Source organism: Desmodus rotundus, chromosome 4 (assembly GCF_022682495.2).
Source record: "Desmodus rotundus isolate HL8 chromosome 4, HLdesRot8A.1, whole genome shotgun sequence".
In the NCBI taxonomy this organism is placed as follows: domain Eukaryota; kingdom Metazoa; phylum Chordata; class Mammalia; order Chiroptera; family Phyllostomidae; genus Desmodus; species Desmodus rotundus.
This window is the reverse complement of record NC_071390.1, coordinates 52,748,025-52,771,886: the sequence shown is the minus strand read 5'-3', so window position 1 is coordinate 52,771,886 and position 23,862 is coordinate 52,748,025. Positions and strand designations below refer to the sequence as shown.

Sequence of the window (23,862 nt, the reverse complement as noted above, 5' to 3'; positions counted from 1 at the left end):
CACTCTTAATCCATAAATTTCTAGCAGTGTTAACTCTATCTCCAATTACAGGGGTAGGTATGTAGCCCAAGCCAAGCCAAACAGACCTAATATATGATCTAATATCACAACTTTTCTTGGAGCCACTAGAACAGATGGAAAAAAGTGAGAAAGATGTGAGCCTATAGCTGTTGACAGCTACCCTACCTCCAGGAGATGAGAGCCTATGTGCAAAAGGAGCCAACAGCAAGAGAAGCTGACCTAACAGCTGAAGAGGGTCCAAATAACATTATTTGAGCCACTGGATCAAGCTTCACCTGAAATCAGCCATACCATGATCTTTTTAATTATATGGCCCAATAAATTTCCATTTGCTTAAGTCAGTTTGGGTTAGGATTTTTGTCACTTATTCAATTTACCCATTAGTAAAATTTTAATGTCACAAATCATCTCCAGAAGTAAAATCATGTATTTAATTATTCTCAGTAAAGAATATATATATATATCCTATATATATATATAAAGAATATATTCTTTATATATATATATAGGATATATATATATAACAGCAATCAAGGAATTATTTTCAGTATTTCAAAAAGTTTAATGGAATTGTACACTGATCTGGGATCAGGCCACTATAGCTTATTAAAATACGGTCCTTCCAACAGAATCACAGAAATGGAGATCAAATGGAAAGTTACCAGCAGGGTCTTGGGGGGTAGGGGGGAATGGGGGGAAAAGTACAGGGAATAAGACGCATAAATAGTAGGTATGAAATAGACAGGGGGAGGTTAAGGATAGTATGGAAAATGGAGAAGCCAAAGAATTTATATGTATGACCTATGGACATGAACTAAGGTGGGGGAAGGGGAATGCTGGTGGGATGGGGGGTGCAGAGCAGAAGGGAATACAGGGGAGCAAAAAGATGGGACAACTGTAATAGCATAATCAATAAACTATATACTTTTAAAAAGTGTTCCTTCTGACCGCATCATTTCAACATGAAAACTTTAGTGATCTTGTTTTAATATGGGTTCTAAACAGAAATACATTTTCATATATAATCTCTCATGTTAAATTGGAAACACATAGATACTTTTAAAATAGTTTGGCAGACAAACTGCTTTAAGATAGGAATTTTTTCAAAATGATGACGAAGAGAAAAATATCAAGAACTATCACATTATTTCAAAATACAAGGTCTGGCAGAAGTAACGCCTACTTGAGTATGGTTGCTAAGGTAATAATATGGGTGTAATAATTTATAGTTTTAATTTGAACACTTCACCTAAAATGACATATGGTGTGCTTGAGTGATATTGTTATGTTACAGAATTATATGCTTATGATTTTGTAATAAAAGATTTTGTAATGAAAAAGGGACATTATTTGTGGCAGATTCTGTATATTCAATAAAACAATTCCTACATTTAATACTTTAATACACAAGCAATTCCTAAATCCCCTTAATTTGTGCCGGCTTTTAGGCTAATGGCACCACCTAGTGTCTAATACTGGTCACTATCTGACTCCCTATCTTCCACTTCCTTTTGCTGTTGAATGAAAACAGACTCCTCTCCCATTGTTCTGTCTTTAAAAACTCTTCCAAAATCCGTTTCTTTCTTATATGTTCATACACATTGTCCTAAATCCCCTCATCCCTCTCTCAACAACTGCCAGTTACTTTACGAACACCTATTTAGTATGCCCTAGATCTCTGCCTGGTACTTGGTGCTTAATGTAGCAAATACTTTGTAAAGTTACTACCATGAATACTACGAGTATCCCATTAACATGCACCAAATCACAGATCATTGGATAGGCAGTATAATTCCAAAACCCATTTGCTTAACAACTGCTCATAAGGCCCATGCTACCTTTTCTTAATTCTTCTTTTCATACTAAGGCCAAACCACAAAACCAATTTATAAAACTGGTGGTAATTCTGCTGTAGAAAATAAAAATAAAAGGCATTAAAGTGAAAGTTATATTTCAAAAATTAAGTCTTAATCCACCTCTTGAAAGTGTCCCTGGAAGTTCTGACTTTCAAAAGGTTCTCATCCATTTTTTTCACTCCTTCAAAATTAAGCCAAGATTTCCTCAAATGTCATCACAGAAAAATAAATGTTCTTGTTCACTTCTGCTTGTTGTACTAGTATCATTCTTTAATAATGCAGATTATAAATTACATTCCGCTAGCTTATCATTAGTTAAATCAATTTGGGGGGAGGAATGAGACCTAACCACCATTGCTCTTCTTATTTTAAGAAAATTCTAATAAAATATTATTATGGGGGAAAACGGACCAATGGAACAGAATTAGAGCCTAGAAATAGATTCACACATAAACAGACAACTCAATATATGACAGTGAATTGTTGAAAACATTATGACAGGATAACTGGTTATCCATATGCAAAGAAATTCAATCTCCAATTCTACCTGATACTGTACACAAATATTACATTCAACTGAATGAAAGATCAAACACTGTAAAGCACATATAGGAAACTCTTCGACCCATGGATAGGAAAGAATTTCTTAGAAAATGCCTAAGACCATAAAACATAAAAGAGAAAGATGGATAAATCCAATTGCTTCACATTTTTGCGTGTCATCCTTGCACAGGGGCCATGCTAATCTTCTCTGTATCGTTCCAATTTTAGTGTATGTGCTGCCAAAGCGAGCACCAATTGCTTCACATTTTTAAAAACTTGTATGAAACAAAAGATACCATCAAGTTAAAGTCACGCAAAGAGCACAGATATTTGCAACAAATTCAATTACCTTCTGGCCAACATGGAGGCGTAGGTAGATACACTTTGCCTCCTCACACAACCAAAAGGACAACAACAAATTTAAAAATAAAAAATAGAACTGCCAGAATATCGAACTGTATGGAAGTCCGACAACCAAGGAGTTGAAGAAGAAACATTTATCCAGACAGGTAGGAGGGATGGAGACAGGGACCAGGGCTGAGAGGATGCCCCACAAGGCAGTGGCTGGAGGACTGGCTAGTCCCACATTTGTGTGTGGATAAACCAGGAAGATCAACTGGGGAACAAGACAGACCACGCAACCCAGGGTTCCAGTGCAGGAAACTAAAGCCTCAAAACGTCTGACTATAAAAACCTGTGGGGGTTGCAGTTGTGGGAGAAACTGCCAGCCTCACAAGAGAGTTCGTTGGAGAGGTCCACAGGGTCCTAGAATGGACACAAACCCACCCACCCAGGAATCAGCACTGCAAGGGCCCAATTTGCTTGTAGGAGAGGGGAAGTGACTGAAAGCCACTCAAGAGCTAAGCAAGCGGCACTATTCCCTCTCTGACCCCTACCCCACATACAGCACCACAACACAGTGACAGGAGTTGCCCCACCCTGGGGAGTACCTCAGGCTCCACCCCTTACTATGTAACAGGCACACCAAGACAAAAAAATATGGCTCAAATGAAAGAACAGATCAAAGCTCTAAAAAAAGAACTAAGCAACGAGGAGATAGCCAACCTGTCAGATGCACAGTTCAAAGCACTGGTAATCAGGACGCTCACAGAAATGGTTGAGTATGGTCACAAAATAGAGGAAAAAGTGAAAGCTATGCAAAGTGAAATAAAGGAAAGTATACAGGGAACCAACAGTGAAGGGAAGGAAACTGGGACTCAAATCAATGATTTGGAACAGAAGGAAGAAATAAACATTTGACCAGAACACAATGAAGAAACAAGAATTCAAAAAAGTGAAGAGAGGCTTAGGAACCTCCAGGACAACTTTAACCATTTCAACATCTGAATCATAGGGGTACCAAAAGGAGAAGAGGAAGAGCAAGAAATTGAAAATTTATTTGAAAAAATAATGAGGAAGAACTTCCCTAATCTGGCAAAGGAAATAGACTTCCAGAACGTCCAGGAAGCTCAGAGAGTCCCAGAGAAGTCGGACTCCAGCAAGCACATAGCAAGGCACATCATAATTATATTACCCGAGATTAAAGATAAGGAGACAATTAAAAGCAGCAAGAGAAAAGGAGACAGATACCTATGAAGGAGTTCCCATAAGACTGTCAGCTGATTCTCGAAAGAAACATTACATGCAAGGAGGGAGTAGAAAGAAGTATTCCAAGTCATGAAAGGCAAGGACCTACATCCAAGATTACTCTATCCAGCAAAGCTATCATTTACAATGAAAGGGCAGATAAAGTGCTTCTCAGATAAGGTCAAGTTAAAGGAGTTCATCATCACCAAGCCCTTATTATATGAAATGTTAAAGGGAGTTACCTAAGAAAAAGAAGATAAAAAATAATAACAGTAAAAATGACAGCAAACTCACAGTTATTAACAACCACACCTAAAACAAAAACGAGAGCAAACTAGGCAAACAACTAGAACAGGAACAGAACCATAGAGATGGAGATCACATGGAGGGTTGTCAACAGGGAAGGGGGAGAGGGAGAGGGACGGAAAGGTACAGAGAATAAGAAGCATAAATGGTAGGTACAAATAGACAGGGAGAGGTTAAGAACAGTATAGGAAATGGAGAAGCCAAAGAACTTATATACATGACCCACAGATATGAACTAAGTGGGGAGGGGGGATAGTGGATGCTGGAGGCGGGGGGATGCAGGACAGAAGGGAATAAATGGACAGAAAAATGGGACAACATTGATTATGTAATAGCATAATCAATGAAATATATTTTTAAAAAGAATACAATCAAAGAATTAGTATCCATAAAATATAACTTCTATAAATGAGTTATTTTAAATATTCTAATAGAAAAAAATGAGCAAAAGACACTAAGACACAATCACAAAAGAGGAACCTTTGGGCAAATAAACATACAGGAAAATACGTTCAACGTCACCATTTTTAAAGTGTAAGTTAAAACCATAATGAGATATGTTTCACACCTATCAAAATATAAATAAATTAAAACTTCTATTGATACCAATTCCTAGCAAGACAATTGAGAAAGGGAACATTCAGATACTGCTGGCAAAGACAGTTCAGCAATATACAGTAAGTGCAAGACGAGCATGACCAACAGGTCTACACGGGTACAAATCCCAGGCAGCACTGTCCTAAAAAGCTGTCTAGAATAATAAAAATGTTCTGTATCTGCAGTACCCAATACATACACCTAGCCATTAGTTACATGTGGTTAGTGCAACCAAGGAACAGAATTAATTTTATTATTTTCAATTAATTTAAAAATTTAAATACCCACATGTGGATAGTAGCTACTGTATTGAACAATACAGCTCTAGAGTATCTTTGAGGTAAGTACACACAGATAACTACAAGAACCTTAACTGTAGCAGTGTTTCTAATAATAAAAAACTTCAACAATGAAAGTCCTCAAACAGAGAATAAACTGTGACTATTCATACAGTGCTCTACAGGGGAAAATAAATTTATATACATACATAAAAACATGTTAACATATATAAATATCAAAAAATAAAACATTGTACCAAAAAAGCAACATGAGGACACACACAGTAAAAGAGCACTTACATAATGTTTTAGAACCAACAAATCAATCCTTCTCATTGTTTAAGGATATCTGTATGTGTATGTGTGTGTAGACAGACAGATGACAGATGACAGATAGATACATAGATACATAGATACATAGATACATAGATAGATAGATACAAACAAAACACCAGTGACCTTTAGGATAAGGGAGAATGGGATTGCAGAGGCATACAGCAGCCCCCAGCTGTATCTGTAATGTTTTACTCCCTCCCCTCACCGCACTCAAACCTTCCACATATACAGCAGTGCTAAGATATCTGGTACATATGTGTTTGTTTTGTTATTGTTAAACGTTCCATAAACTTTAAATATATCATAAAGAAAATATGAAAACAAGAAAATCCATGCTACAAACTGTGGAACACAACCACTTCAAAGTTTGTGAGTTCCTTTTATTCTTTCATTTCTCCCCATCTCATTCAGTTTACTGATGCCCATCACTAAAAAGAATGAAATCAAATTTGAGAAGGCCTAAATTACCCAACTGTGTTTTCATGATGAAGCATAGCCTGTCAACTAAAAATGTATTATTCTTCCTAGTAAAAGCAGTAAAAAGGAGAGGTTTCTCTTTTTTTTTTTATGACTTTTTAACTTCTTATTCAATTCCCCCATGAAGTATTTGTGGAAATCAAGTATTTCAGCATGAAAAAAAAGCAAAACAAAAAAGCTGTGCTATATAAAAATTACCCTTGGAGTAATTCATAGATTCTTGAACCAGGCCATTTAGCTATAAGGTCAACTATAACACATGTTTTAAATAACATTTAAGCTACTTTGCTAAACCCCTTATTAAATGTTTATGTTTTGTAACAATTGAAGAACTCAAAAGAATGGCATATGAGGTCTTTCTACTAACACATTCTTCTCTCCCCTACTTTTAAAAATCAAGAGATAATAAATGTGTTTATAAAAATAGAAACAAGCAAACACATTCCATTTTTTAAAAAGCATGTCTCTGATTCAAATGTTTTCTTGAATCAGTCAATCATTCTATTGTTGAAAAGCACAATGTGTTTTATCAACTAGACTCCCACCAATCCCTGGGGATGTAAGTTCCCTGAGAGCAAGTATAGTGTCACCACTGTGTCCGCAAAGACAAACCAGTATGTGTGAATAAGTGAGTAATCAGTGAATGAAATTACCTACTTATCATCAGTATCAAATGTGTTTGTTCCAAGTTGGTTTGTTGCTTCACAACTCGGTAACAGAAGATAATATAAAAAACTGGAAATAAATGTTCTCTAAAAAGCAACTCTAATTCAGTGTTGCAGCATCACACCAGAATTTAAGTTCAAGTAGTTAAATCTCAAAGCTTCTCCCTCCTTCTGCCTCATGATCCAATCCTCTATCTCTGTGAGAAAACATTGATAAACAGGGTGAAAATCAAAACCTAATTTTAGGGTTAAAATCGTGTGTCTTATGGTAAGGTTTTTTCGTTGCTCCATTTGGTTAGTGTACTTACACATGTGAACAATCCCTCTGTCTGAAAGAAGACACAGCCAGTGGCAAGACTTCAAGTGAGTGGTTCAGACCAGCCGCTCTGGGCCTAAAGGAACAGGGATTTTTCCTTGACCCGTAACCCTTGTATTGATTCTCTCGTGCTGTTTCTCCCCATTAGAATGCTCAGACTGTAAAGACCAGTATCAGAGTATGAATGTAGAAGAAAATGGCCAAAAACATCTGCCTGCAGCACACTGAGTATAAAAGGAGCCTTTTCAAAATATGAGAATACAAATGGCCGATACATGCGTACCTCAGAGATAACACTGGTTCAGTTACAGACCATGACAGTAAAGCAAGCCAGTAAGCCACACAAATTGTCTGGTTTCCCACTGCATATAAAAGTTATGTTTTTACTATACCATAGTCTATTAAGTATGCAATACCATTGTGTCTAAAAAATGTACAGACCTTAATTAAAGTATAATTTATTGCTAAGTGCTAACCGTCACCTAATCCTTCAGCCAGTCCTAATCTTTTCACTGGTAGAAGGTTAGCAGTCGATGGCTGGTAACTGATCAGGGTGGTGGTTGCTGAAGGTTGAAGCGGTAATTTCTTAAAATAATACAACAATGAAGTTTGCTACATCATATGACTCCTTTCATGAACAGTGTCTCTGTAACATGTGTTGTTGTTTGAATGGTATTTTACCCACAGCACTTCTTTCAAAATTGAAAATCCTCGCAAATCCTGAGGCTGCTTCCTCAACGAAGTTTATGTAATAATCTAAATCCTTTGTTGTCACTTCAACAATCTGCAAAGCATCTTCACCAGGAGTAGATTCCATCTCAAAAAACCACCTTCTTTGCTAATCCATAAGAAGCAACTCCTCAGCCATTAAAGTTTTATCATGAGATTGTAGCAATTCAGTCACATCTTCAGGATCCACTTCTAATTCTAGTTCCCTTGCTACTTCTACATCTGCAGTTACTTCCACCACCAGTATCTTGAACCACTCAAAGTCAACCATGGGGAACGGGATCAAACTCTTCCAAACTCCTCTTAACGTTGATATTTTGACCTCTCCCCATGAATCACAAATGTTCATAATGGCATCTAGAACGGTGAATCCTTTCCAGAAAGCCTTCAATTTACTTTGCATAGGTCCACCAGAGAAATCACGATCTATGGCAGTTACATCCTTACGAAATGTATTTCTTAGAAAATATGACTTGAAAATCAACATTATTCCTTAATCCATGGGCGTCAGGACGGGCACTGTATTTTCAGGCATGAAAATACCATTAATCTTGTGCACCTCCATCAGACCTCTTGGGTAACCAGATGCACTGTCGATGAGCAGTCATATTTTGAAAGGAATCTTTCTTTTCTGAGAAGTAGATCTCAACAGCAGGCTTATAATATCCAGTAGTCTATGTTTTAACCAGATGTGTTGTCATCCCAAGCTTTGTTGTTCCATTTTTAAACATGAGCAGAAGTAGATTTTTCCTTTTTACTGAATTTATTGGGGTAATACTGGTTAAAATTATACAGGTTTCAGGTGCAAAATTCTACAACACATCATCTGTACACTGTATTGTGTGTTTACCACCTCAAGTCAAGTCTCCTCCCATCACCATTTATCCCCCTCATACTCCTCCATCTCCCTCCACCCACCCCCCCCAGCAATCATTACACTGTTGTCTGTGTAGATATATCATAACTCTTAATAGCCCTAGGATTTTTGAGATTATAAATGAGCACTGACTTCAACTTAAAGTCACCAGCTGCACTAGCCCCTCATGAGAGTCAGCCTGTCCTTTGAAGCCAGGCACTGACTTCTCTCTAGCTATGAGAAGCTGTAGATGGCATCTTTTTCCATTTTAAGGCTGTTCATCTAGATTGAAAATCTGTTGTTTAATAAGGCTACCTTCACTAATTATCTTAGCTAGATCTGTACACTTCCTACAGCTTGTCTATCAGCACCTGCTGCTTCATCTTGGCACTTGTATGTTACTGGAATGGATTCATTCCTTAAACTTCATTAACCCAACTCTACTAGCTTCAAAGTTTTCTACTGCAGCTTCTTACTTCTCCCAGCCTTCACAGAATTGAAGGAAGTTAAACAGGCCTTGCTCTGGATTAGGCTTTGGCTGAAGGGAATGTTGTGGTTGGTCTGATCTGCTATCCAGACCACTAAAACTTTGTCCTTATCAGCAATAAGGCTGTTTCACTTTCTTATCATTCATGTGCTCACTGGAATAGCACTTTTTAATTTCCTTCAAGAACATTTTCTTGTTATTCATAACTTTACTATATGAATAAAAAGCTAAGCAAGAGGCTTAGCTTTCAGCCTATCTCACCTTTTGACATGCCTTCCTCAAAAAGTATAATCATTTCTAGTTTTTTATTTACAGTGAGAGACACCCAACTCTTTTCACTTAACATTTACATGCACTTGTAGGGTTATTAATTAACCTAATTTCAATTGTCGTATCTCAGAAAATAGAGAGGCCAGAAGAGAGGGAAAGAAGCAGAGCAATGGCTGATTGGTGGACACACACACTAAGCTTTCTCTCTTACATGGGCGTAGTTCATGACACTTCACAATAATTACAACAGCGATATCAAAGATCTAATCATAGACCACTGTAACAAATGCCACAGTAATGAAAAAGTCTGAAATACTGCGAGAATTACCAAATGTGACACAGAAACACAAGGTGAGCAAATGCTGTTGGAAAAAATGGTGCCAACAGATGTGCTCACCCCAGGGTCACCACAAACCTTCAACTGTTAAAAAACAGTATCTGTGGAGCACAGTAAAGTGAAGTTCAATCAACTGGTAATGTGTGTAAAACAAAAATGTTCTAAACCTCAGCAATAATCAGGGAAAGGAAAGCATATTAAAACTGTTAAATGTCACGTTTCCACTTATCACACTGGTAGCTTGTGTAAATAAGTACTATTATACTCTATTACATGTAACTAATACAACTTTTATGAAAGACAATTTGGCATCTCTCAAAAATTAATGTGTGTATTCCTTTTAGTTATATCTAATTTAAAATCTGGCACAATTTTGTAAAAGTTCACGCAAAAAGATAGCAAATGTGAGTAGTTTTGGTAGTGAAAAGCTAGCAAAATCCAAAGTGTTCGTGAATAGGAAATTGGTTAATAAAAGATAAATTCCACTTTAGAGAAAAAGAGAAAATGGTAGAGAGATTACCAAAACTGTATAACAAAAATATACACTCCAGATTATAACAACCAATAAAATGCTCAGTACAATGAAAGTAAGAGCCATACTAAGAAAAATCACATAAAGATAATTCAGAATATCATGGGTAAAGAGAAGATACTTTCTAAGAGTTTCCAAAGAGAAAAAATAGGTCACATAAAAAACCTCAGAATCAGAATAACATCAGCCGGGCAACACTGGCTACTAATGGAGCAAACACTGCAAATATTTAAGGAAACCCTGGCTGGTGTGGCCTGCCTGCGAACCCAAGGGTCGCAGGTTCGATTCCCAGTCAGAGCACATGCCTAGGTTGCAGGCCAGGTCCCCAGTAGGGGGCACACAAGACGCAACCACACATTGATGTTTCTCTACTTCTCTTTCTCCCTCCCTTCCCCTCTCTCTAAAAATAAATAAAATCTTTCAAAATTTTTTGAGGAAAAATTATTTTTAATTTACAATTTCATACCTAGTTGAAAACCAATCTAATATAAAGGTAGGATAAAGACATTTTAGACTTTCAAGTATTCAAGAGTGTATTTTCTACCTATTCTTTTTTCAGGAATCTCTGGAGAATATGCTTCAGTAAAATGAGGGAATAAACTAATAAGAGGGAAAACCACCAAAAAAGCAAATTCATCCAACAAAAGAGCAACAAAAAGACGTCATGGGATTAGAGCTGTGGAGAGTTCAAAAACGGACAAACAAAAAGCCCTGATTGAGGGAGAATAGAAGGTTGAAGGAAAGAAGTTTCCGGGGGGAAACTTCTTAATTATTAATTAAGCTTTTGAAAGCACTTTAAAAAAAACCAGTACCTGATATCTGTTCAAACAAAGAGGAATATTAGCAATTTAGTCCATAGAAAAATATGCAAATGAATAAGCAAGGCAATAAATAATAGGGGAGGTAGGAGGACACAAAACTTAAAGTAAATGAATGTAATATAATACATTGTTATTCAATACTTACATGGTCGTTATAATGTAAATACTGAGTATAGACTGTTTATAGATTTAGACAAAATTATATAACTTTTCAAAACTCAAGAATTACATTTATAATATGAATCCTAAGTTGCTATAAAAAGGTCAGCAGATAACATCTAAAGTTGTTTAATCAAGAAAAGCTGAATAAGCATATTATTTACAAATAAGGTAGTATGGGAAGAAAGAAGCTAACAGTATTGAAAGTGGTTGCTTCTACACAACTAAGGGGAGGACAGAAGACTGCTATATTTTATTGTAAATCTTTGGGCAATAATAGGGTTTTTACCCATATGCAATAATTACTGTAATACAAAAAAGTTCCTAATATCAACTTTATGATGCTAAAATTAAAAGAAGCTTAGTGACAGAGGGCAAGGAACACAGCTAATAAAACATAAAATACATGGTTCCCCCTATTATTTGGAGATACAAAATAACCAATTTAAGAACTGAGGCAGTGATTAAAACTAGGAAGGGCGAAGAAAAGGTAAAGGTGGTATGAAATGAAGATTCATCTAATTACAGAACATAGGAATGCAGAAATATCAAAAAATAGCATAATCCTAGTATACTAGAGATAGCCACAGTAAGCACTCAAAACGGAATTAGTTAAAAGTGACTGCCTTTGGGAGAGCGGCAAAAAGAAATGTGGAGCAGGATTTCTCTTGCTTTTCATTGTAAGATCATCTGTTCTATTTGATTTTTAACCAGGTGAAGAGATCACCTTTGAGTTTTTAAAAAGGGACCCTGAAATATAACGGATCACATGCCCATGGGATACCCTGAAACTTATTACCAAAAGTAATTTTCTCAAAAGTGTAAAATGCATTTAACATAGTTAACAGCCTAGGAAAAAACCCCATCCAGAACTTTATTATAAAGAAATACAAGACAGGTAAACAAAAAATACTAATTTATTGGGAAGAAAGCTGGGCAGGACAAGTATTATTTCCAATAATATAAACATGTAGATTAAAAATGAGTACTGAAATATAATCTAAATCACTTAAATCAATGATCAGTTCATTGCAAAAAATTATAACAGAGTTCATAATTCATTCTGAGAATTTTGAGGGATACTTAAGTCACCACCTTGACAAGAATAAAACTGTAACAAAAGATCACTTTGCTAAAGATTTTCAAGTTAATTATATGAAATCATCTATTTCTCTAACATAATTCTGGGAAAATGCACTTGAGCACATGCTTACATGTTCTAGACAAACTACTAATAAAGATTCTGTGTGAGCCATGACAAGGAGAAGGTTGAAAAGCAATGAATTGAGGTTTATCCTCATGATTTACGTTAAACAACCATGCTATAGAAAATGATTTTGTTTTTAACATTAAAAATGGTAAAAATTTAAGAAAAAGAATATAAAACTATTACTTTATTAATATCTAAAGATATTATAAAACCACCATCGCAGCCTTCAGCACTCAACAATGAACATAAAATGGCAGCTGTGTGCCTTCATTTTTAGAGATGAACCTTAGTTTATCAGAGCTGACATGTGAATTACTTGACATTATGATCTTTCAATTTTTCCAAGCTAAATAAAATGCTTCAAATTTTGATTACTTCTAAATCTGTTGTATTAAATCTGAAACCCATTAATGCTGTACTATACTCTGCTAAGTGGAATTATATCAGTATATAATTGATTAGTGTATAACTGAAGCAGTTGTAGATTTACCTCCTTTAATTAGAATAGCTCATTACAGATAATTTACATTATAGAAAAGAGGTTCATAAAAACTTTATATTAAATCAGAGATACAATATTATGGATTAGAAAGGGCTATATGCTAATACCAAGTACTCTAAAAGGAAATCGTTTTAGTCTAGACCCTTTAAAAGGAAAAAATGGATTATTAATGTTTTAGCCTAAATTTTTCAAGTAATTACACTATTTATGGTAATCTACTATAATAGTTGATGCTAACTTATGTAAGTGAAAACATATCCCAATAATATTTCGTCTACCTACGACACTAAATAACACCTTTAGAAGATATTCAAGCAAAAGAAAATCCCAGTAAGTCTTACTCACAAATGTTTTTTAAAACTAATTGACCAACAAGGAGGCATGTAAGGAGAAAGATTATCTCAGCAACAAAACACAGAAGTAATGTGTTTAGTTCTCTTGGTACCCTTGTGGGTGGTAACTACAGCCCAGAAAGTTCCACATATAAATTGCTAACTCCCCTGAGTTTAAAGCCATGGTAATTAGGTTCATTATCTTGCATGCTAATGATACACAGATAATAAGTTTGCAGTGAATAATTCATATACTACCAGCTCTCACTGTGATGCTCATTGCTAATAGTTTATTTACAGTACAAGTTACACTGCATTTTTTCTATAGTTTAAATTCATTGCCTAGATAAACAGGAATCATTTAGTGTGGAAATCTAATTTACTATCAGTAAATGATAAGAATCTTAAGCATATATTGGCTTGTATATTTGTAGCAGAATTTTTACTCATTCATAATGTTATGATGTTAAAACAACACAATAATGTCTTATAGAAAAATTAAGGTACTTAAGTTGGTATAGAAAATTATTCTAATGACACTGGATAATAATGATTACCCAAAATGATTAATTTACATCAATATATTATGAATTAAGTATTAATATCACCACACTCCTTATTTAAAAATATGTGTGTGTATATATATATACATATATTTTGAAACTTTGAGTATCAAAGTACAAATGCTACTAATAAAATAGTATCAAATATAAGATTAAATTCAATGACCTCTAAAATTGCAGTTGTCTTTGATTTTTACCCAGTTTTATAATGGATTACTATCACACTAGCTGTATTTATGCTAACAAATTAAAGATAAGGTAATTTTAATCTTTCAAATTACTTTCTTATAGATAATTGCAAAAACTCACTTCATAATATATGAGGGGAGACCCCCCAAAATGGAATTATCTTCTGGACGGTGGGCCCCTTGTAGTACAGGCTTCCCCCACTAGATGAGTGTTCTAGGAGCCATTCTGTGTCAGTGTGTATCAGCTGGCATTGCTGTGAGAGGCTGCATTCAGCTTCAGTGGATTTTTTCTGAAGACTCTTTCAACACATTTACCCATTTCATGATGGGTGGGTAATTTATCAGCACACCTGCCCACACACCCTTCTGAGTGTTCAGCAGTTTTTGACCAAAAACATCATGACCTCCATGCCCCACCCGATTCACTAGGTCTTTCCCTGAGCAACACTTTTTGTGTTTCTCTGAATCAAAAGTCTTCAAAGGGAAACGTGTTGCTGATGTGGAAGAGGTGAAAAAAAAACCCTAAAAGGCATCCCAATCAACAAGCTCAAAAACTGTTTTAAGCAGTGTAAAAAACATCTCGGTAAGTGTAATGCATCAAATGTAGCGTACTCCGATGGTGACTGAAGAAGTTTAAACATGTAAGAATAAATACACAATTTTTTATAAAGAAATTGTGGGGTTTGGGGGGTTCCCCCTCGTATATATGGTATGAAAACTTTTACATTATTATGGACATGAATTATGGTGGCTTCAATATTTCTAAATCAAATAGGTAAATTTTTATCTATGAGTTTTCATACTTCTACAATAATTCCTTCTAAAATAATTTTATTTCTAAGTTAAAACTGTTTTAACATACAGGTTGCATCAATGAAGCCAGGTCAGGTAAGGTCCAGGTGACAACTGCAAAATCGCAGTGGCTTACAACAGTAAGGTCTTTTCTTGCTTATGCTAGATGTCCATAACTCATCTAAAGGCTCTACTCAGTATCTTTTCATCTGAGTACCCAAAATGATGCAGCAATCACCATCTTAAATCGTGCCCACCATCATGCCAGACGGAAAGAGAGCTCTGGCCTGTCTTGCACTGGTAATTAAACACTCTAGCCCAGGAAAACACATTTCACTTCTGTTCATAATTGATTAGCCCCACTATCTGAGAAAGTTAAGCCTTGGAAAAGTCTAAATCTTTAAAATTTCAAAACCACACTAAACTGTTCACCTGAAACCAATACAAAATAATATTGAAAATAAACTGTAATTGAAAAATTAAATAAAGACAAAATGTCAAAAACAATTTTTTTTCTCAGATATCTACTTCACTAAGTGGGTTATAAAGAAAGGTTAGAAAATACAAAGGTCTCTGAGGACAAATAACATTGCAAATTCCTTTTCCTATTAATTCATTATATCAAAACCATCAGTTCTTGCCAAATCTGCCAAAAGGATTGCTAGGATAATATCAACAACTCTTTCAAAACTGCGAATTTCAATAGATCATGCTTAAAATCCTCTAATCTTCTTACTATCATCCTCCATGAAATGACCCCTTGCCTGCTCTTCTATCATCTCAGAAAACTCAATACAACTTACAAAATGCTCCAGGGGGACAAAAGTAACAATTGGGCTGTTTCCCTGCCTTTTCACATGTGAGATTTCTCTGCCACTTCCACTTAATGAAACCTTATTCTTCCTTCAACCTCAGCTTCAGTCCCTCTCCACTGTGAAGCTTTTCCTGACGCTGATCACAACACCCAAAGAATTTTGTACCCCCTCAAAACTGATTCCACATCTGCACTGCGGCCCACCGGATTATGAGTTCCCCAAAAGAAGAAACTCTCTGAATCCCTACCATCGCACATTTAGTGGCCATTAAACAAATGTCTACAAAAATAAATAACATCCCATAATGCCAATTAATGATGTTAAAAGAAAAAATTATGTTTTGATTAATGAAGAATAACTTGTCTTGACAGTTCATGAAGATAGTTTCAAAAGTCGGTCTGCTTTTAGTTACTTTTACTATTAAATGCCAGCTAGAGTCAGTTTGTTGGTGGCAATTCTGGTAAAACTGCAGCTACATGACATTCAGTTCATTCTTTCTTCATCCATTCTCCAGACTTTTATTTATCCAACTAAGATTTACTGAATGCCAGGAGCTGTGAGAGGGTCTGGTAAGGGCAGTAATTATTAGTGAAGATGTTGTCATCGACATACAAAGCAAACAAAAATAAGTTGTTCAATATTTTGCCCACTTATGTCTCATCTAATTTTTTTATAGGTCACTTTTACTATCACCATAATACATTGTAATTTTATATTAACATAATTCACTGTGGTTATAAAATGTGTGGAACAACTATTACCCATTGGGTACAAAAGTGTCATCTGTGTTTTGCTTTAAAAAATTTTCTGCAGTACATTACAGAACAAAATTTTTCAAGTTCACACCAATTTAACATTAAATATTTTAATTAAACAAAAGCAAACAGACATTAGATAGATATTTATTTCTTTAAATAAGAAAGTAAAAAATAAGGAGTAAATATTCAAATTCACTTGCTAGATCCGTAAGGGTTAATATTGAGAATACTGTGCAAAAAATTAATGAAAATTATAAACCCCAAGTACCATTTGTAGTGGCATTTTGTAAATGAAAGATTAAAATCTTCAAAAGTAAAAAGACTTGGAAAAACAGCAGGCTCTACATTCCCAAAATATTTTCAGAGAAAGAAAACACACAAAGTTAGCTTAACTCTTAGTCATTTTTTTTATTTTACTGAATTTATTGTGGTGACATTGGTTAATAAACTTATATCATTTTCACATGTACTATTCTATAATACATCATCTGTATATTGTATTGTGTGTTCACCACCCCAAGTCTCCTTCCATCACCATTTATTCCCCATATACCCTCTTCTACCTCGCCCCAGCCCCCTTTCCCTCCAGTAATCACCACACTATGAGGTGTTTTCCTTTGCTTAATCCCTTTGTTATCATTATTTACTTGCCTAATTCATGGCAAAAGAAAATGACTCACACAGCCACTGACCCTTTTTTAGCATTGTGGAGACAGAGAATGTATTTTCTTGAGAGTATTTTTTACTAATAAAAGAACTAATAAAAGCTGTATCTTTCAGTGATGATATATTATTACATAAAATCTGTACTCTTGCAGAATATCAAGGAAGTGTCAGTTTTAGTCAGGCATAAATTTCATGACCCAATGTGATAGGAATTATTTCCATTTATGTCAGATTTATGTATGCAGGAAACCGCTTAATGTAAGATGTTTGTATTATAGAAATTTTAACCTCTGATACAACTGGTGTAAATACATTTATAGAATTATAAAGTGCAATTTTGAGCAATATAAATTAAACTAAAAATTTTACAAGAATTATAAGTGATAAAGTAGCAAATATGACTGGAAAAGAACAGAATTATTCTTAAAAAGCTGAAGAGGGTTAAAACAAAGAGTTGGTTAGAGTCACTTTTTTATATAATAAAGTTTTAGCGCAGAAATCCCATCAACTCCCATGGGTAAAAGGCAATGAAAGCTGCTGATGTAAAGTAAGAGCACTCACTGAACAGCGACTCTAAAACATTTTGTTTAGAGATTGGAACTAACCTACCCACAAAAAAATATAATATTAAAGTTCATTTACTGTCTGTTGAGAAAAAAAATACTGAGCAGAGAGGATTATATAAAATGTAGGAATAAGATGTCCTTTTTTTATTCAAGTGAATAAAAATCTCATCTGGAAAATACTGTTGAAAGACTGGGGGCAAAATATGCATAATTTAATTGATTACTTCAATACTTTTAGAGAAATAAATGTGAAACTATAGGGAACAAATATGGTATATTTTAATATGTCAGACATACCCAAGGATACCAAAAGATATTAATGTTACAGTAAATAAAACTTAAAAGTAAACACGCTAGTTACTATATGTTCCCAAGCTTACTGAAGAGAACATTATTAATGAAAACACTTTTGAACTAAATGAAATGTTGTAACTACTTCTCTGTATAAAATAATCCAAGATTAATTTCTAAAATCTGAAACATTAAAGAAAAACATTTAGATAGAAGATCCAATTTTTTAAACCTTGAATCTATAATGATATTAAATTTAATGCCCAAACAGTATACATTATTTTAGAATAGGACCAGAAAGCAACTTCTATTGCTAAATAGAAAGAGCATATTACCACTGACAACAACACACTAGTACAAATAAGGATTTCAATCTTGATTTATTAAAAACATACATAAGAAACAAGCTCAATATTGCACCAAATAAATACAGGGTCCAGCAGAAGTAAGGTCTGCTTGAGTGTGGGTGGTAGGGTAATAATATGGGTGTAATAATTTATAGTTTTAATTTGAACATTTCACCTAAAATGTCGTATGGTATGTTTGAGTGTGATATTGTTATGTTACAGAATTACATGCTTATGATTTTGTAATAAAAAAGGGATGTTATTTGTGCCAGCCCTGTACACTCATTGTTCTTGTATTCAGTGACTTGAAATCAATTTATGAATAGATATATTCGTCATAAAAATTTCCAAAATTATATGTCTTTCCAAAGCTAAGTATTTCTAAAATACTTTTACTACTCATTTTGGAGCCTCTAAATCATATTTACCACTAATTTTGTTATATATTTATTTTATTAAGACTCAGTAAGACTAGGCACTATTCTATAGAAAGTTAGTTTCAGTTGTAGGGATGTGTGCTTGTGAGTGTGTTTCGTGTGCGTACTACCATGTAAAATGGACATATCGCTGGACATTGGTGTTGACAGTATTTTGATAAGCACTACCCTAAGTAAACATTCGCATATTACAAAAGGAGGCACATTTAACACATTTAAGAATGTTCATAGTAGTATTGCTCATAATCAAAAAACAACTGGAAATGGCATAAAAGTCCAACAGGTGAATAGAAGAATGAAGTGATGTATATTCATACAATGGAATACTAGTTACTCAACAATGAAAATCAATGAACTATACGACTACATGTAACAGCAAGATAAATCATAGAAATATACAAAAATGTATTAACTTAATTCTGGCTAAAAAGCAAGCAAAAGTGAAGAATACATTGTTTAAGTGAAATAAGCCAGACGGTGAGGGACAAATACCATATGATCTCACCTTTAACTGGAACATAATGAACGGAAGAAAAAAGGAAACAAAATATAACCAGAGACACTGAAGTTAAGAACAATCTAACAATAGTGAGGGGGGAGTGGGGGAGGGGACAGTGAGCAGAGGGGATTACAGGAACTACTATAAAGGACACATGGACAAAATCAAGGGGGAGGGTGGAGGTGGGAGAGGGAGGTGGGTTCAGCTGGGGTGGGGTAGAGGGATGGGGAGAAAAGGCATACAACTGTAATTGAATAACAATAAAATTTTAAAAAGATAAAGTCTAAGATTTTTTGAAACTTAAAAAAAAGAATACATTGTTTAGGAATACACATTTATAGTAAAACCATATGGATAAAAAAATGTTTAAATATTTGATTTTTTAAAAAACCTATATTCAGGAGAATGGTTAACTCTGAATGGGATCTAGGAGAAAGAGATCCAGAAGGAGCATACCAGGAGTCTCAAAGCTACTGATAACATTGTATTTCTTAAATTGAGTGATGGGTTCAGGAGGGTTAGTTTCATTAGTATGTTTCACAACATTATACATATTCTTTTGTTATATCAAGTAATTTTTTCCTTTTTTTAAGATATGTTATTGATTATGCTATTACAGTAGGCCCACTTTTTTCTCCACTTTATTCCCCTTCACTCTGGACCACCCCTCCTACCAATATTCCCCCACCTTAGTTCATGTCCATGGGCCATACATACACGTTCTTTGGCTTCTCCATTTCCTATACTATTCTTAACCTCCCCCTGTCTAGAAATGCTTATTTCCTGTACCTTTTTCCCCATTCTCCCTCCACCCTCTCCCCACTGATAACCCTCCATGTGATCTCCATTTCTGTGATTCTGTTCCTGTTCTAGTTGCTTGCTTAGCTTGTTTTTGGTTTTGGGTTTTTTTAGGTTCAGCTGTTCATAGTTGTCAGTTTGTTATCATTATACTATTTGTATTTTTTATCTTTTTCTTAGATAAGTCCATTTAACATTTCATATAATAAGGGCTGGGGGATGATGAACTCCTTTAACTTGACCTTACCTGGGAAGCACTTTATCTGCCCTTCCATTCTAAATCAAAGCTTTGCTGGATAATCTTGGATGTAGGTCCTTGCCTTTAATCACTTAAATATTTCCTTGCAGCCCCTCCTTGCCTGTAAGGTTTCTTTTGAGAAATCAGCTGATGGTCTTATGGGAGCTCCTATGTAGGTAATTGTCTCCCCTTTTCTCTTGCTACTTTTAAGACTGTCTCCTTATATTTCATCTTGGGTAATGTAATTATGATGTGCCTTGGTGTGTGTTTCCTTGGGTCCAACTTCTCTGGGACTCTCTGAACTTCCTGGACTTCCTGGACTTCTATTTCCTTTGCCAGATTAGGGAAGTTCTCCTTTATTATGTTTTCAAATAAGCTTTCAATTTCTTGCTCTTCCTCTTCTCCTTCTCGTATCGCTATAATTTGGATGTGGAACATTTAAAGTTGTCCTGGAGGTTCCCAAGTGTCTCCTCATTTTTCTGAATTCTTGTTTCTTCACTGTGTTCTGATTGAATGTTTACTTCTCCCTTCTGCTCCAAATCATTGATTTGGTCCTGGTTTCCTTCCCTTCACTGTACATTTTCTTTTATTTCACTTCTCATAGCCTTCACTTTTTCCTCTATTTTGTGACCACACTAAACCATTTCTGTGAGCAACCTGATTACCCGTGTTTTGAACTGTGCATCTGATAGGTTCACTATATCTTCGTTGCTTAGTTCTATTTTTGGAGCTTTGATCTGTTCTTTCATTTGGGCCATATTTTTTTGTCTTGGTGTGCCTGTTACATAGTAAGGGGTGGAGCCTGAGGTACTGGCCAGGGCAGGACAACCCACGTTGCTGTGTTGTGGTGCTTTTTATGGGGGAAGGGTCAGAGAGGGAACAATGCCACTTGCTCAGCTCTTGACTGGCTTTCAGTCACTTCCCCCGCTACCCACAAGCAATTTGGGCCCTTGTAGTGCTGATTCCTGGGTGGGTGGGTTTGTGTCCATTCTAGGACCCTGTGGGTCTCTCCAACAAACTCTCCTGTAAGGCTGGCAGTTTCTCCCACAACTGCAACCCCCACAGGTTTTTATAGTCACAGGTTTTGAGGCTTTATTTCCCCACACTTGAACCCTGGGTTGTGCGATCTATCTCCTCAGTTGTTCCTCCTAGTTGATCCACACATGAATGTGGGACAGCCCAGTCCACCAGCTTCCACCTCACCTGCCCCGGTCCTCCAGCAGCTGCCTTGACATGAGTCCTCATCACCCCGACTTCCCATCTCTGCCCTTCCTACTAATCTGGATGAATGTTTCTTCTTTAATTCCTTGGATGTTGGACTTCCATACAGTTCAATTTTCTGGCAGTTCTGGTTATTTTTTGTTTTTAAATTTATTGTTGTCCTTCTTTTGGTTGTGCAAGGAGGCAAGGTATATCTACCTATGCCTCCATCTTGGCCACAAGTCAATGTTTATATCAATAACTTCCTAAGGAAGATGTTGAAAACATATATACCAAAATATTGGCTTTGGTAATATCACAAGTAAGGAACAGTGGGGAATTTTTGCTTTCTATATATTTATGAATCATATTGATCTTTCACAAGAAAATATGCACTGTTCTTCCACTTGAAAACAAAAAGATAAATTTTTGAAATTTTGAAATTATAATTTATAAAAATTTTAAAATAAGAAACAGAATGAGAGTTTACTACAGTTATACTCTCCAGAGGGAAAGCTGTTAATAGTTTGGGTATACTAAAAATGCTAATATTTTTCAAATGTATAACAAAACTCCTACATGTCAATACAAATGCATTTAAAACAGATTTTGTAAAATAATATATCTTATAGTTAAGTGGAATAAAAGTAACCCAAAAGTCCAGCCTTTTTAGGAAAATTACACTTAAATATTTAAAGGGTATAGTAGTTCTTTATATATTTAGGCACACAGAGACAGCAAGAGGGCATGTGCAGGTAAGCATACCAATTTAAAAATTTTTTCATTTGGCCCTAGCCAGGTAGCTCAGTTGGTTGGAGCATCATCCCATGCACCAAAAGGTAGCAGGTTCAATCCCCTGTGAGGCATGTAGGGGAAGCAACTGATAGATGTTTCTCACATCGATATTTCTCTCTCTCCCTCTCCCTTCCTTTTCTCTCTAAAATCTATAAACATATCCTCATGTAAGGATTAAAAAATTATTTTAAATAAAAAGTTTTTATTCATGTGTTTTATTTTTTCAGTAAAAATGAAAGAGTTGCAACACAGTTTCTATCTTCACATAATAAACAATTTATAGAAAACAGAAAACAACTTCCATACAATGCAAAAAAGTACTAATGGGTTATTAGTGCAGGAAAGCGCAGGAAAGAGTGCAGGAAAGATTAGTATGATGGAGGGAAAGGGTAGGGGAAAAGTTCTCAGGCACCCTTTCAAGGAATTCCCAATTCTCAAGGACAAACAGAAATTAGCCTTCTGATGAGAGCAAAAACTTTCAGGCACCGGATAAACTATACAAGCACTGAGGTCAGGACACAATCAAGAAACTGCAAACAGAGCACCTGGCACTAACCAGAACACTAAAACCTGAATAAAACATGCTCAGGGAGACTAGATAGGGGGGTTCAAGTTATCTGGAAGACTGTCCTATTGACATTGAATCACTGATCCCACCCAGACAAAGTTAATCACTCTCTCTACTAAGTTAGCTCTGTATCTTATATAAATTCCTTTATTATTTCCTTTAGCATACTCTCTTGACTATCTTACAGCTCTTTGTTTAAATTCACTCACAAGTCTCTAATTGTATCATCATAACATTCATTACTTTGCTCCTAATCTATCCTATTTAGAAATCACCTTTTCCGTAGCTGCCTCCACCCTTCCCTAAGAGAAGCCAGTATCTGATGCCTACTTGTTCACTCATTATAAACTCCATGAGGTCAGCGACTGGGTCTGTTTTATAGACTACTCTAACGACAGGACCCATACAACACCTAGCATGTCTTGAAGTAATAGTCACCATAAAATATCCCTGAAAATGGAAGCCAGCAAAGAGAAAACAGAGGTTGGGTTCCTGATGATTATAAAGCTATTACACCAACCTGTACTATCTACCTCCAGACTTTTTTTACATGAAAGAAAAATAAAGTTCCATCTTGTTTATGCCACTGTGATTTTCAACATTTTAGTGTATGCAACTTCAGTCCTGACAAAACATGGAAATGGGTGATAAACATTTCCTGATAATGAAACATTAAAACACATAAAAGACCAAAAAAATTAAATGATCCACCTCTTACGAATGAAGATGAATATCTATCTTCTCATATATGAGTTTTCTGTTCATGTTTTTGGTTTTGGTACTGTAAACTACCAAGTCCTGACTTGTGTCCAATAACTGGAACTTAATTTTAAAGTCTGTCTTTCTGGAATTATCTATCCTCTTCCAAAGACAGCTGATGTGTTACAATTATTTCTGACACAATTACTTCTGTGGGGTTAGCACAGACCCCACAAGCATGACTCCATCGTATCAGATGCCACCCACACTTCTGACCGCCTACAAATATGGGAGTTTCCACTACCCCCTCAGGTTCAATATTTCAGTAGCATGGCTCACATAATTCACGGAAGTTCTATACTTACAGTTTTATTATAAAGTACACAACTCAGAAACAGCCAAATGAAGACAAATAAAGTGAGGTC

At 35.4% G+C, this 23,862-nt stretch overlaps 1 protein-coding gene and 1 non-coding gene across 3 annotated transcripts in view; both read right to left on the bottom strand.

Moving 5' to 3' along the window:
• The window catches only part of ADK (adenosine kinase), a 581,524-nt gene that overhangs the window by 442,950 nt on the left and 114,712 nt on the right, over positions 1–23,862 (bottom strand). The window lies entirely within an intron of this gene.
• LOC112305680 (U6 spliceosomal RNA) lies at positions 2,566–2,672 on the bottom strand. Its single transcript, XR_002974838.2, has one exon. It is a non-coding gene; the product is annotated as a U6 spliceosomal RNA (small nuclear RNA).